We start from the raw sequence: 15749 nt of genomic DNA, 5'->3' as shown, positions 1-15749 counted from the left end.
GAGACGGGGTTTCACCACATTGGCCAGGCTGGTCTCGAACTCCTGATCTCAGGTGATCCGCCTACCTCAGCCTCCCAAAGTGCTGGGATTACAGGCGTGAGCCACAGCACTTGGTCTTACTTGTAGCTTTTTGAGCTATGATAAGTGCTTGTTTTTTAAGCCACTGAGTTAAAAAATAGTGTTTCACAGAGCAATGATTAAATGATACAATAACCAGATTATGAAAGTTCCTTTATATTCATGGCTTCCTAAAAGTTTATGTTGTAAGTGCTGTTGAATTTACCAAATATTTTTATTTTTCTGCATCAATTGAGATGACCATATACTTTTCTCCTTTATTTGGAAAAGTGGTGTATGACATTTCGTCCTTTTGCAATGTTTTAACTCCCTTTCAGTCATGAGATAAATCCAAGCTGATCATAGTTTATTGTCTTTTATAGAACTATGGATTAAACATGCTTATATCTTTCAATTTTTAAGTCTCCACTCATAATCGAAGTGGGTTTGTATTTTTCTCTTCAGTCACAATCTATGTTTGATTTAGGTATCAAGGTTATAAAAGTTGCTCAGAATATGTTGGGGAGTAATTCATCTCTAGTTCCCCTTTAAAATATTTTGAATAAGATTGGAATCATCTTTTGCTTAAAACTTCATAAAACCGGACGGGCATGGTGGCTCCTGCCTGTAATCCCAGCACTTTGGGAGGCCGAGGCGGGCAGATCAGCTGAGGTCAGGAGTTCGAGACCAGCCTGGCCAACATGGCGAAACCCCATCTCTACTAAAAATGCAAAAATTAGCCAGGCATGGTGGCATGCACCTGTAATCCCAGCTACTTCGGAGGCTGAGGCAGGAGAATACTTGAACCCAGGAGGTGCAGGTTGCAGTGAGCCGGGTTCGCACCATTGCACTCCAGCCTGGGCACGAAGAGTGAAACTCCATCTTAAAAAAAAAAAAAAGAAATTCATAGAACCAACCTGTAACCATGTGGGATAGATGTTTGTGTTAAAGGAAAATCCCTAAGTGTGTTTTATTTTTTAATAGTTATACTTCCCTTCAGGCTTTTTCTATCTTCTGCTCTTTGCCACCTGTGAGGTCCCTGAAAATGAAGGCCAATACTACCCAGCTAAGCAAATACCTGAAAGGCCAAAAAGACTGGGTAATCTGGTGTTCCCCTTAATTCTCTGTCTATAGAGCTTTAATCTGAGAGTTTCTCTTTTGTGAATTCTTTGACACTTTTAGGGAGAATTTTGTATTTCATCCTATATATTTTGTTTCCAGTGGAGAGATATGGAGGAGAAATGGTCCAAATATTATAGCCAACCATAAACAAAAACTGAATTAAGCCTAAATGTATTTAACAAGTTGAAATATGACTAAGCTGTTCAGTAATATTTGTAATTTATTTCAATGAATATTTTCCTTAACTTTCTGAAGAAACTAAGTAACTAAATTCAAATGAGAATACAATGAAAACAAACAAAAAATAAAGTGAAATAAAAATTTTAAAATATAAGGTACAAAATTAATGATATTAGAAAGTGCTTGTGTTTCCATGTTAAAAGATGAAATCATGAGACAACCTTTTAGTAACTTCTGATAGGGGTTTATACATATTTATATATGTATACCACTCAAAGTCCGCATTTATGGCATGAAGTGATGAGCGGTATCTAAGCCTTCCTCTTAGGGCTCCAAGAAAACAGGTGCCTCTCATTTTACAGTCTAACCCCGTAAATGGAGAAAGACTCCTTGAGGGCATGAATACTGACAAAGGCTATCTCCTTGACCAAATTGTAGATAGGCTCCTCTGAGCCGTCTTTTTGACTGAGCTCATTCTTGAGTACTGTCTTTGGCTTGCCTAATCCAGTTTTAATACGAATCTTAACTCAGTTTAGCAAGAATTCCCCTACCCTTGATGTCTCCTCTCTGTGATGTTCCATGCACTGACACCCCTCATTCTGCTCCTTGACTGTAAATCCCCGGCTGTCTTTACTATGCTCAGAATGGAGACTGATCTATTTCTCACCTGTTGTAATGTCCCTATTGCAATAGTCTTGAATAAAGTCTTCTTTATCACTTTTACAAGTGCCAGAATAATTTTCTCTTTAACAACAGCAAGCCAAGTCAAGGAACATGTGGCCTGCTGCCTAGAAATGCCCCAATCCTGCCCTTAATTTTCAGAATTGTTTTCTTCCTCCTAGGCCTAGCTCCTTGAGACTTGCCCCTAGACGTAAACAATTTGGTAATGTAGAGAAAATGCTTGAGATGTAAAACCGAGTTAAGAGCAGAACTGCAAAGACTAGGTTAAGTGGAAATTGCGTTCTTGAAAGATAATATTGCCTGATAAAAGTGGGTGCTTTAAGGTGGGATCTGAACATGGCGGCGGTGGTAGCTGCTATGGTGCTGAAGGGCCGGGGATATGGGGGGTGAGAAATGCCTGTGTCCTCCGGGGGTTTCTCGCAGGAACCACAGCTAACACGGCCTCCCATAACAGGACCCAGGCACTGCAAACCCACAGCTCCCCAGAGGGCAGGGAGGAACCTGAACCCCTATCCCCCGAGCTGGAATACATTCCCAGAAAGAGGAGCAAGAACCCCATGAAAGCCAGGGACTGGCCTGGGCCATCGGCTTCCCTTGTGGTATCCTTCTCTTCATCCTCAACAAGCGGGAAGTGGACAAGGACCGTGTGAAGCAGATGAAGGCTCGGCAGAACATGCGGGTGTCCAACACGGGACAGTATGAGAGCCAGAGGTTCAGGGCATCCCCCCAACGTGCCCCGTCCCCTCATGTTGAGTCTGGGGTGCAGACCTGAGGAACGATGCAACCCTCCTAAACTGTGTTGACTGTGAAGTCCTCAGGTTTGGCCGGGATTCCAGTTCTCGAGGTCCACCAGAGGGCGCATGAATCCCAGGCTGCTGCCAACCCCTACCCCGCCCCACACCCAGGAGCCAGCCAAAGGCAAATAAAGTTACTGAGCGTTTAGTAGGGAAAAATTTCAGTAAAAAAGTGGCTGGTTTAGGCCTTGGTTTGATTTCAGATGGAAACAAAAGCAACTTCCAGCAGTATGAGCAGGTCGCCCCAAACTGGGCAAAATGCAAGGCAGCCATGTTTGGTGGCGCCTTTGTCTCTCAGTGGCGTTTTTTCACACTGGAAGGGCGGGAGAAGAGTGCCCCAAGGCAGGCTTCCTTGAAAATATGCAGCACTACTGCCCCCGTGAGGAAATCATTTAAAGACAGAATACGCCATTACAGCGTTCTTTCCCTGAGACCCAGCTGTTGGGGAAGGGCTGTTCTGTGGGTAGGTGGAAGAGGCTGGGGCTCCATGCTGAGCCTCTTTGCCTTCTCCTCTAAGGCCTTAACAGAGACCTGGACATTGGTGGTATCTTGGTATAAAACCTGGAGAGTGAGGGGCTTGGAGTGAACCATCAGCTGCCAGGCGATACTGGCACAGGAAGTCGTGGGGTGGGGCCTCATTTCCTCCTGGTGTGGTCAGGACTGGAGGGACCCACTCAAACACGAATGCAAGCTCTTGGGCATCTGTCTTCTGTTCCTGCCCCTTGCAGCGAGAGTTAGCAGGCTTTCACGTGGTACCACCATCCTATGGTGAAGGCCTTATTATATACAAGGACTCCTCAAGGAAGATATGGGGCATTGGTTTCTTGTGGCAGCCGTGTCAAAACACAAAGAACAGGCCAATTCCAGGTGACGTATTGCAGAGGCAAGTGTGCTTGCTGAGGATCTCAGGTCACTCAAACATCTAGAGATTCACTGCCTGCAGCCAGGAGGAATTGAAGAGAAGTGGGGCCACGTAGCCAAACCAAGAAGTAATGAAACGTCTAAAGGAGTAGATACAAAAAAACAGATGGAGAAGAAGTAGTCCAAATGTGTTAGCCAAGCATAAACGAAAACTGAAGTAGAATTCAATCTAATTTATATGTTTTACATATGACTAAGCTGTTAAATAATATTTATCATTTATTTCAACACAGACAGTGAAAAGGATTGAAAAGTCCTTGCCTGTCAGAGGTGTCATTCCTTGTGATATAACTCTATGACTTCATACATGCCTGTTGTAGAAGGAACGTTGTAAAGAAATGTGATTATTTCGGCCGGGCGCGGTGGCTCAAGCCTGTAATCCCAGCACTTTGGGAGGCCGAGACGGGCGGATCACGAGGCCAGGAGATCGAGAGATGATCCCGGCTAACACGGTGAAACCCCGTCTCTACTAAAAAATACAAAAAAAAAAACTAGCCGGGCGAGGTGGCAGGCGCCTGTAGTCCCAGCTACTCGGGAGGCTGAGGCAGGAGAACGGCGTAAACCCGGGAGGCGGAGCTTGCAGTGAGCTGAGATCCGGCCACTGCACTCCAGCCTGGGTGACAGAGCAAGACTCCGTCTCAAAAAAAAAAAAAAAAAAAAAAAAAGAAATGTGATTATTTCTAGAAGTGCAAAAGTCAGGTGGCAAAAATGATGTCACTGAAGATCATGAAGGAGGACACGTTGGTACATCAACCCTCCACAAAAGCAACGACGAGCTAGGCATGAACTAGAAAGAAGTGTCAGAATCCACTTTTACAGAACTCTAGAGCTTGTCAAAAACTTGCAACACCCAAGGAAGCCTTGGTGAAGAAAGCAGTGGCTGCTTTGTGGTGAGAGAGCAAGAGAGCTACGGCATTTTAAATTGCCTGTCTACCATCCCCCAGCCTCCACAGTGCCTTCAGTATAGCTCCCACCCTTGTGCATAGGTATAATACAGAACTTATTCTCAAAGAATTGTTGCATTCCAGTTGGACCTGTCTTTTGGCTCCCTAAAGGATTGGTGTAATCTTGCTTTTGTTTTGCCTCACTTAGAGTGTTTCCAGGTTTGGAACAGCTTCCTGAGGGGCATGTGTTGAAAAAACTTAAAGATACAAGTATTGGCTATAGGAGTCTGGGGCAAGGGACAACAGTTAAACAGTAAACAGATGGAAAAGCATGGGAAGGAAGAGGCTATGAAAGGAAATACTTGGGGGAATAAGAACTTTAAAAAGTTCTTGTATATACTAGAGAAATAAAAAGCCATGCACATGCGCAGGGCTGGACAATTATTCAGAAAATGCCTGAGAAGACCTTAAGGACTCATATCTCAGTAGCTTTCAGGCCCCTTGCAAGCTAGAAGTGAAGACTACAGCCTGGCTAGTTGAAGGAGTGCCCCAACACACAGAGCCAGCCTTCAAGGACTTAGAGAATACTTCTCTTTCTTTCTTAGGCTCCACATGTTTAAGGAAACTGTCGGAGTACTAGGTGACCACTAAGCTATCAGAACACCGACTCCAGTGGCCACAAATGATAAAAATACAGACTTTACAAAAATATTTAAGAAAAGTTACTAAAAAAGCAAATAAAAAACAACAACACACAAATGCTATCAACTAAACCCATGGGGTGGGGAGGGAAGTGTGTCTAGAAATCTAATTTCCAGAGTTGATACAGTATGATATCAAAACATCTAATTTTTAATGATAAACAAAAAATAAGACATGCAAAGAAAACAAGAAGGTGTGGCCTACTCACAGGGAAAAGAGAAATTAATAGAAACTGTGCAGAAGGAAGCCCAGGCATTGGGCTTACTAGAAAAGAGTTACGTCAACTCTCTTAAATATGCTCAAAGTGTTTCCATAAATAAAATACAAAGAACTAAAGTAAACCAAGAGAATAATGTCTCACCAAGTAGAGAATATCCATAAAGAGAGAGATATTATTTTTTAAAAAAACAAATAGAACTTTTGGAACTGAAAAGTACAGAAACTGAAATGAAAAAAAAAAAAAAAAAAAAAAACCACTGGAAGTTTCCAACAGCAGATTAGAACAGTTAGAAAAAAGTCATTGAATGTGAAGCTAGAGCAATTGAAACACATGAGTATAAACATGCAAGAAGCTCAACAAACTCCATGTAAGATAAACATGAAGAAATCTACAATGAGAAAGCTTATAACCATGCTGTCATAAGACAAAGACAAAGCAAGAATCTTGAAAGCGTTATAAGAGAAAGGCCTTAATTATATACAAGGACTCCTCAATAAGATTAGCAGCCAGTTTTTCTTCAGAAACCATGGAAGCCAAAAGGCAGTGGGATAACATATTTAAAGTTGCAAAAGCAAACAAACTTGTCAAAAATTCCATATCCCCCAAGACTAACTTTCAGAAATGAAGGAGAAATTAAGACATTCCTAGATAGAAAAAAACTTTACAGATTCCACCAGTAGTAGACCTCCCATAACAGAAATGCAAAACGGAGTCTCTCAGGATGAAATGAAAAGACGCTAGATAGTAACTCGAAACCATATGAAGAAATAAGGAACAAAGAAAAGGGTAGCTACATAGATACATAAAAAAGCCAGAAGAATTATATTTTTGGTTTATAATTCTCTTTTCCTCCCATATGATTTTAAAAACAAATGCATGAAACAATAATTATAAGTCTGTATTAATTAACATTGTACAATGTTTAATCATATAGTTTGTAAAAATAACACAAAAGGGATTAGAGCTTTAAAGGAGTAGGTTTTATGTACTATATAAACTAATTTGTAGTTTAATAAAAATCGATTGCTCTAAAATTAAGATATTAATTGTATTCTGCAGGATAGCCATAAAAAATTAGTATATAGGGAAAAAGAAACAGAAAGGAATAAAAGTGGTACACTAGAAAAGATCAATTAATCACAAAAGAAGGTAGGAATTATGGAATTGAGAAAAAAGCTATAAGATATACAGAAAATATATAGCAAAATAGGAGGAGTAAGTACCTCTTTACCAGTAATTACTTTAAATGGATTAAACTCTCCAATTTAAAGGCAGAGATTGGCAGAATGCATTTTTTAGAACATCCAACTCTATGCTGTCTAAAAGAGTTGGCTTTAGATCCAATTCACAAACGGTTAATAGTAATAGCATGAAAAAAGAAAATTCATGTGAAAAATAACCAAAATAAAGTTGGTCTGACTGTCCTGATACAAGACAAAATACACCTTAAGACAATAATTATTTCAAGAGACAAAGATGGACATTATATAATGATACGATCAGTCTGTCAAGATGTACTAATTAAGCATACATATTTATTTTACAAGAGTCCCCAAATACATGAGGCAAAAACTGAACAGAACTAAAGGAAAAAATAGAGAGTTCTAAAAAATAACTTGGTGACTTCAATACCCCACTTTATTTATTTATTTATTTATTTATTTAGAGACAGAGTCTCTTGCTCTATCACCCAGGCTGGAGTGTAGTGGCACCATCTTGGCTGCAATCTCCGCCTCCTGGGTTCAAGCGATTCTTATGTCTCATCCTCCCAAGTAGCTGGGATTACAAGCGTGCACCAACATGCTCAGCTAATTTTTGTATTTTTAGCAGAGAAGGGGTTTCACCATTTTGCCCATGCTGGTCTTGAACTCTTGACCTGGAGTGGTCCACCCACCTCGGCCTCCCAAAGTGCTAGGATTACAGGCATGAGCCACGTCACCCAGCCCAATACTCCACCTTAAACAATGGATGAAACAACTAAACTGAAGATCATTAAGGAATTAGAGAATGTGAACAAAGTTATAAGTCAACTACACCTAAAAGATATAAAAATATATCTTTCCTTGAAAGGTAAGATTCCATCACCTACCATGTAGACCATGCTATGCCAGGAGAAGGGAACTGGCTTTTGTGACATCCTGGCCTGTGCCTAACTCTCTTTTAGACTTAAAGGATGGCATATGGATATAGGTGTACTGACACACAGGAGTGCCTTGCAGAGGCTCGGGGAAGCAAGCACGACGTCTTCCAGGTATTTTGTGAAAGAGAAAAATGATCTCTAACCTTCCCTTCATATATCATCTAAAGAACACTCAGAGAAAGCCTTGACTAGATGAGTTAGGCTCCTTAGGTAGCCTCTTCAGCCTTCACAAAGCCTGAATTCCATTCTCTGTGGCCTGATTGGCAGAGACATTCTCTGCCTCTGATTTAGGGAGAAAAGCAAACAGTTCGACCTTGGGAATCAAACCATGTAAGTTTGCTAACACTAGGTAAGAGAAATGGCAAAGTCAAGGGCGTTTTACTTCTAACATGTGATAACCTTGAATCAAACGTCTAAACATGTATGTATTCTAGAGAGCCAATATGCACATTGTAATGTATCTGTAAATTGAAAAAACTCAAACAAAACAACTAACAGTGTCTAATTCTCTAAAGCTGAGTTTTCTGAGAGAACATTTTCCAGTTTTACCTGTATTTATAATGAAGGCTTGACACATTGACAAATAAGCTTAGTACTGATAACATTCTGAGTAATACCATATTTTTATCTAAAAATAAATGGCACTGTTTACATGCTAGGATGATTAAATGTCTTGCTCTTACTAGTCAAGAAAATTAAAACCTTCTAACAAATTATTGTTTAACACAAAATCCAATTAGCTGAAATATGTTTAGTGACATTTTAAGTAGCCTTTCTATATAAAAACCGAGAAAAATGATAGAAGGAAAAACATTAAATCAGAAGGAAATTTCTCATAAAGGGTGTTATTTGATGTTTATAACAAAAAATTCCTGCACATGTACATTCCCTCTAACCCCCCAATATAATGCAAATAGAAGAACAAGCAAAATGCAATTGAGAAAAACAGTAATTGAATTTTGATTGAGTTTCTGTGATACAGAATATGCCTCATTAGCTTCTGTTATAATTGTTCCATTTTTCATTTTTTTGCCAAATGTTTATATTATCCTTAGGATTTGAGTGCAATTTGATTCATTGTTATTTTTGAACTATAAAGAAATGTCATGAGAGTTAGCAATAAAGTACTATTAGTTACTCCATACCATTGGAAACTTCCCATTACCTAATATTGTGTGAAATATTCAAGGCACTAAATACTACCTATAGTCTGATGATGGAATTGAAAGGAATAATTAATGTGATTGTGTGTGTGTGTGTGTGTGTGTGTGTGTGTGTTTGTGTTGAACACCTTGTTGTGCAAATAAGGGAGTATATTAATAAGCCTCTATCGATTTAGTAAAATAGTATCACCTCTCATGAACAATCATAGAATCCATTTGTAAGAGAACATATTTGAACACTGGACATACACTGGACATACAAATACATGGGAACTTTAAATAGAGAAGTTCTTATATGACCAATGGAATACGTGAATGTGTGATAAAACCATTTTAAAAGTCATTTCCTCTTGGGATTGAGAGACCACTTATTTATGGTATATATACACCTATGTGTGTACACATGTTTACTAACTATATTTTAGCCATGGTAATCATTTCAGTTACCTCGCTTTGTGCCTATATCCGTATGTATGTGTATATGTACTTATTTATACAAAACAAGATGTTAAGGAGAGTTTGTACATGCATTTAATGCAAGCAAATACTTTCCCTTCAAAACTTTGTCAGAATACACATCTGGTCTGATCCAAACCACTACAGATTAATCCAATTTTAATATAGATTTATTTTTTGTGTGAACCTAAATATAGTAGGCCTATGTATGTATACATTGAAAAGTATGGAAGAAAATAACCCAACATATTATCAGTTGTATTAACAGATTTTATGGTATTTTTCTTCTTGGTGTACACAAGATTATTTTTGAACTACGTGGCAAACATCATACTCTTTAAATTTTTTTTTTTTTTTTAAGAGACTAAGGTGTCACTATGTTCTTCAGGTTGCTCTGCTCCTGGGTCCAAGCTATTCTCCTGCCTCAACCTCCCAAGAAGCTGAAACTACAGGAACACGCAACTACCTGGCTTGCAAATACCACTGCTAATAAGAAGATATTGTAAATCTGATACCTAAGAGATAAGAGGTAACACACACACACACGCATGCAGGCACACACACACATACACACACACTCAGATCACAAGAAGAAGCTGAAAAATATTTAATGACATAGGAACATGTGGAAAAATAAATTATTCACTGTTAAACATAGGACAATTTTTAAAACTGCGTAACTTTTTTTTTTTGAGACAGAGTCTCACTCATTCTGTCGCCCAGGGTGGAATGCAGTGGCGTGATCTTGGCTCACTGGAACCTCCACCTCCCGGGTTCAAGCGATTCTCCTGCCTCAGCCTCCTGAGTAGCTGGGACATCAGGTGTGGGCCACCATACCTGGCTGATCTTTCTATTTTTAGTAGAGATAGGGTTTCACCATGTTGGCCGGGCTGGTCTCAAACTCCTGACCTCAAGTGATCCACCCGCCTTGGCCTCTCAAAGTGTTGGGATTACAGGCGTGAGCCACTGCGTCTGCCCCCAAACTGTGTAACTTCTAATGGGAATTTATACAGATGTAAGTGTATGTATCATGCTCTGTGGAGCAATGTATTACATACAATGATGTGTGCTGTCTTGGCCTTCTCTTATGACTCCTGCCAAACACTGTCTGACAATTCATCACATAAGCTGAGAAAATGGAGAAGGACTGCCTGGTTGTCTGGGGAGGGGAATAGGTCAAAGATCACCTAGACTTGTGAATTGGTGGCTCATGATGATCTCCAGGCTTCTGATAATTTATTCTCGCCTTTCTTCTCTGATCAGTCTAATTTCCTGCCTGAGACAGACATTTTGATACCATGTGAAAGTGCTGAGCCAACCCACGTAGACTAAGTCTGGAAAACATTTAATTTCTTGAAAGAACAAGATTCCTGATGAGGATGGGTGGTTTAGGCCTTGACTTGATTTCACATGAAAAAGAAAAGCAAAAATACAGGAATTTGCACAGGTTGCCCCAAACTGTGCAATATGCAAGGCAGCCATGTTTCCTGGCCCATTTGTCTCTGGGTGGCGTTTTTTCAGACAGGAAGGGCGGGAGAAGACTGCTCCAAGACAGGGTGTCCTTGAAAATCTGAAGCACTACTGCCACCGTGAGGAAATCGTTTAGACAGACTAGGCCATTACAGCGTCCTTCCCGGGAAGCCTCGCCGTAGGGGAAAGTCTGGTCTGTGAGGAGGTGGAAGAGGATTTGGGCTCCAGGCTATAGGTCTTGTTGCCTTCTCCTGTAAGGCCTGAAGAGATACCTGGACTTTGGCGGTATCTTGGTGTAGAACCTGGAGAGTGAGGGGCTTGGAGTGAAGCAGCAGCCGCCAGGCGGTCCTGGTACAGGAAGTCGTGGGGCGGGGCCTCGGTCCCTCGATCCACCTGCCTTGGCCTCGCAAAGTGCTGGGATTACAGGCGTGAGCCACCGCGCCTGGCCCATCACAAAATCTTAATTGCATTCTCTGTGTCCTCATAAACAGCCATTCCCTGCCTCTGTCCCTCCTGGTGTGGGCAGGACAGTAGGAACCCTCTCAAAGACACATGTAGGTTCTTATGGGCATCTCTTTCCTGTTCCTGCCCCTTGGAGCAAGAGTCGGGTTTTCACGAGCTGTCATCTTGCTATGGATCTTTGGGTCTCTGGTAGCATCGCGCACAATCAACAGGGTTATTCCAAGGGAAGTTTACAGGATTTGCTATTATAACCTTCACTCTCCAGGTTCTGTAGCAAGATACCGCCAATGTCCAGGTCTCTTTTAAAGCCTTAGAGGAGTAGGCAAGGACTCCCAGCATAGAGGCCAAGCCTCTTCCACCTCTTACCTGACCAGATCTGCCCCAACAGGTAGCCCTCACTAGAACTCTATAATGGCGTAGGGGTTTCGTTAAACGACATCCTCACGATGGCAGTAGTGCTCCAGATGTGCCAAGAAGTCTTGTCTTGGAGCCCTCTACTCCCGCCCTTCTTGTATGAAAAAACGCCACCCATAGACAAAGGCACCACCAAACATGGCTGCTTTATATTTATCCCGGTTTGGGGCCAGCAGGTCTTACTGCTGCACTTTTGCTTTTGTTTTCCACTTGAAATCAAACAAAAACCGCCCTCACCAAGAATCTTTGCTTTCAGAAATTAAATATCCTCTTGCCCAAGTCTTTGAGGGTATGATTTATTTCACAGAGTTACAGGGCCAGTGTATTTCATGGTATAAAATTATCTTCTTCAGGGATGAAGGCATAAAGAGAAAATTACTTGAAACTTGGAGATCTTCTCTGGCAATCAATTTACAAATTCTGGTGTTCTTTGACCTGGCTCCCCGCCCAGACAACCAGGGAGTTCATGTTCTAGCCTCATGTGTTGCATTATAGGCAGTAATTTGTCATCAGCCTTAGAGGAGGGATCCAATAGCTGTCATTGCTGCCCGCCACATATACTCCACATGGAATGATACTCATAGTACATATGTTCAATTCCTGTCGAGGTTACTCAGAGTTATATCTCATGGTCGCATCATTTAACATAAAAATACAACATTTCCCATGTGTTACATATATTTCAAGTATTTCCTGAGACTTTACACAGTGCCTATGTGGGGAATGGATGGGTGCATTATGTTTTCTCCCTTACAGCAAGAGTTAGCAGGCTTTCAGGCAGTGTCACTCTGCTGTGAGGCATGAGTCATTTGTTGCAGCAATGTGAGAACACCAAGGACAGACCAGTTCCAAGTGGGATATAGCAGGAGCGAGCAAGTTTTCTGAGGGTCTCAAGGGTACCCAATTGTCTGGAGAAGACTAGAAGGGCATAAAGAGAAATTGAACCACTGAGCATCGAGGAAGAGTTACATCTTCTTCTAGTGGACTGCTGTACATAAACACATAAACCAAGAGCAGTGAAAGGGATTGAAAATCAATCTATGTTTTAATAGTATTTGTTGGAGATGGCATTACCCATGATCTCACTTCACGTTATCATGTATGACTATTGTGGCAGTTATGTTTTCAAGAAGCATGATTGTTTCTACAAATTCAAAAACAGGTGGCAAAAGTGACATCAATGAAAATTATGCATTAGGGAACTTCTGTAGTGTATCTCTCCGGAAAGGCAACTCAAAACAATCAAGAATCTATAATTAGAAGATCATTGTCTCAACACAATATATGGGGCATTTATAAAAAGTCTATAGGTAGTATTACACTCAAGAGTAAAAGACTGAAAACTTTCCTCCTAAGATCATGAACAAGGTAAAAATGCACACTTTTGCCCTTTTCTTGAACAGTACACTTAAAATTCTAGTCAGGGTCATGGGACAATGAAGATATATAAAAGGCATCCAAGTTGAAAAGAAGAAAATGGAAATTATCTCTCTTCATAAAGTTGATGATCTTATAAAAATGCTTAAAAATGCAGAAAAACCATATTTGAGCTAATGAACAATATTCAGCAAGCCCTGCAGGATAGAACATTAAATGGTAAAAATCAGTTATAGTTATGTACACTAGCAATGAACAATCTGAAAATTGAATTAAGAAAGCAATTCCATTTATAATAGCTTCAAAATAAATCATATTTTAAGGAGAATGTTTCACTAAACAGATGAAAGACTTGTACATTGAAAATCACAAAATATTGGAGAACTTAAAGATTACCTAGATTTTTACAAAAGACATCCTGTGGTAATGAGTTGGAAGACTAAATATTTATAATATGGCAATACTAGCCATAGAGATCTATAGATTTAATGTAATCCTAATTATTATTCGCATGAGCATTTATTTTTGGGAAAAAGAAAGAGCAAATTCTAAAGATCCTATTAAATTGCAAGAGATCTGAGTAACCAAAGTTTGAATAAGAAAAACCAAGGTGGAAGACACACTTGTAGATTTCAAAACTTACTAGAAAAGCTAGAGTAATCAAATCAGGGTGATGATCAAATGAGAATACACACAGTGATTAATGGAAGAGATGAAGAGTCTGAAAATAAACCAAGACATTCTGGTCAATTGACTTTTCACAAAGTTATCCAGTTCATTTAATGAGACATGAATAGACCCCTTAAGAAATAGTGCTTAGACAACTGGTTATCCACATACCAAAGGAAGTTAAACCTCTACCTCACATCATATGCAAAACTTAACTCAAAATGTATCAAATGTCTAAAGGTAAGAGCTAAAGCTATAAAACCTTCAGGGAAACTATAGGAATAAATCTTCAGAACTTTAGATTTGGCAATGATTTTTTAGCTATACAACCAAAAGCACCAATAACAAAAGAAAAAATAAATTGGACTTCCCTGGAATTAAAAACTTTTTGCATCGAAGTGCACAATTCAGAACTTGAAAAGCCAGCTTACAGAATGGGAGGAAATATTTCCAAATCAATTATCTAAAAACTGCGAATATCCAATACATATAAAGGACTCTTAAAAACAACAAAAGACAACCCAATTTAAAAAAAAATAGGCCAAGGGAGAGTGAGGTCACCAAAATGGTAGAGTGGAAGCAATCTGACGTTATCCCCCAAAAAACTAAAAACAGCTGTCTAGTGTCGAGATTGTCACAATCAATATTGCAGAACTGAAAATTGAGACTATGACGATCTGTGGGGCCATAAGAAAGTGAATACATATGAGCAGCTGGTAAGATTAATGGACTTCTCTCTCCATGATGGACTTCTTCTCCAACCAGAAGCTGCTAGGCACCACGTAGAAAATTCCCCCTGGACTCACGGTTTCCTCTATAAAATGTGAGATCCAGGCAGGCAGCTAGGTTCTCTCCCATTTTGGTGTCCTTTCCAGGAATGCTGTTCTTGCCTCACTCCCTAGACAGCATCCTGACTGCCTGTAGGAAGAAAAATCTCTGAGGGCAGTTAGAGACAATAAGTGGAGTTGAAGCTAGCAACCCCAGTGCATTAAATTTGGGGACTCCTCTTTTACTCAAAGAAGACCTCAAGTCAGAGAGGGCATCAGCAGCAACATGAAAATGAACAGGAAGGAAAAAAGAACAGGAAAGGCTATACTTTGGCTGGGAATGGTGGCACATGCTTGAGTCCCAGCACTTTGGGAGGCCGAGGCAGGCGGATGACCTGAGGTCAGGAGTTCAAGACCAGCCTGGTCAACATGGTGAAACCCTGTCTCTACTAAAAATACAAAAAGTAGCTGGATGCGTTGGCACACGCCTGTAATCCCAGCTACTTGGGAGGCTGAGGCAGGAGAATCCCTTGAATCCAGGAGGCAGAGATTACAGTGAGCCGAGATTGCAGTGAGCCGAGATCATGCCATTGCACTCCAGCCTGAGTCACAGAGCAAGACTCCATTAAGAAAAAAAAGAAAGAAAGAAAAGAAAAGAGGGAAAAAGAAAGGCTATACTTAGATAAAATAGATTAAAAGTCAAAAACTGTAAAGAGAGACAAAGAAGGTCACTGTATAACAATGAAAATGACAATACAACAAGAAGATATAACAATTGGAAATATGTATCTACCCAACACTGGAATACGCAGATATTTGGAGAGCAAAATGAGGCAAACATTTGAAGATCTACACAGAGAGATAGAATGGTGTACAACAATACAGGGACACTTCAGTACCCCACTTTCAGTAATGGAAAGCTTATCTAGACAAAGAAACATTGGAATTAAACTATACTCTAGACCAAATGAACTTAACTGACATTTACAAATTATTTCATCCAATTGCTCTAAAATGTACATTCTTGTCATCAGTACATGGAACATTCTCCAGTATAGAGCATATGTTAGGCCACAGAACAAGGTTCAACAAATTTAAGAAAACACCTGAAAATATGAAATTACTAGAAGAAAAGATTGCAGAAATGCTTTAAGACATTGTTCTGGGCAAAGATTTTTTGTATAAGACCGGAAAAGCCCCGGCAATCAAAGCAAAAATGGACAAATGAGAGTAAATCAAGCTAGAAAGCTTCTGCACAGCAAAGAAAACA

General features: G+C 40.1%; 1 long non-coding RNA gene and 1 pseudogene across 1 annotated transcript in view; both read left to right on the top strand.

The window, feature by feature from the left end:
* The window catches only part of LOC114674738 (uncharacterized), a 56192-nt gene that overhangs the window by 24555 nt on the left and 15888 nt on the right, over positions 1-15749 (top strand). Inside the window, exon 4 of the long non-coding RNA XR_003725849.2 lies at positions 9709-9849. This is a non-coding gene — a long non-coding RNA (uncharacterized LOC114674738). The remainder of the gene's footprint in view (positions 1-9708; positions 9850-15749) is intronic.
* LOC144338845 (putative thioesterase PNKD pseudogene) lies at positions 2377-2929 on the top strand (annotated as a pseudogene).

Source organism: Macaca mulatta, chromosome X, assembly GCF_049350105.2.
Source record: "Macaca mulatta isolate MMU2019108-1 chromosome X, T2T-MMU8v2.0, whole genome shotgun sequence".
Taxonomy (NCBI): domain Eukaryota; kingdom Metazoa; phylum Chordata; class Mammalia; order Primates; family Cercopithecidae; genus Macaca; species Macaca mulatta.
Note: the sequence above shows the minus strand (reverse complement) of the source record. Positions and strands in the feature narration are given on the sequence as shown.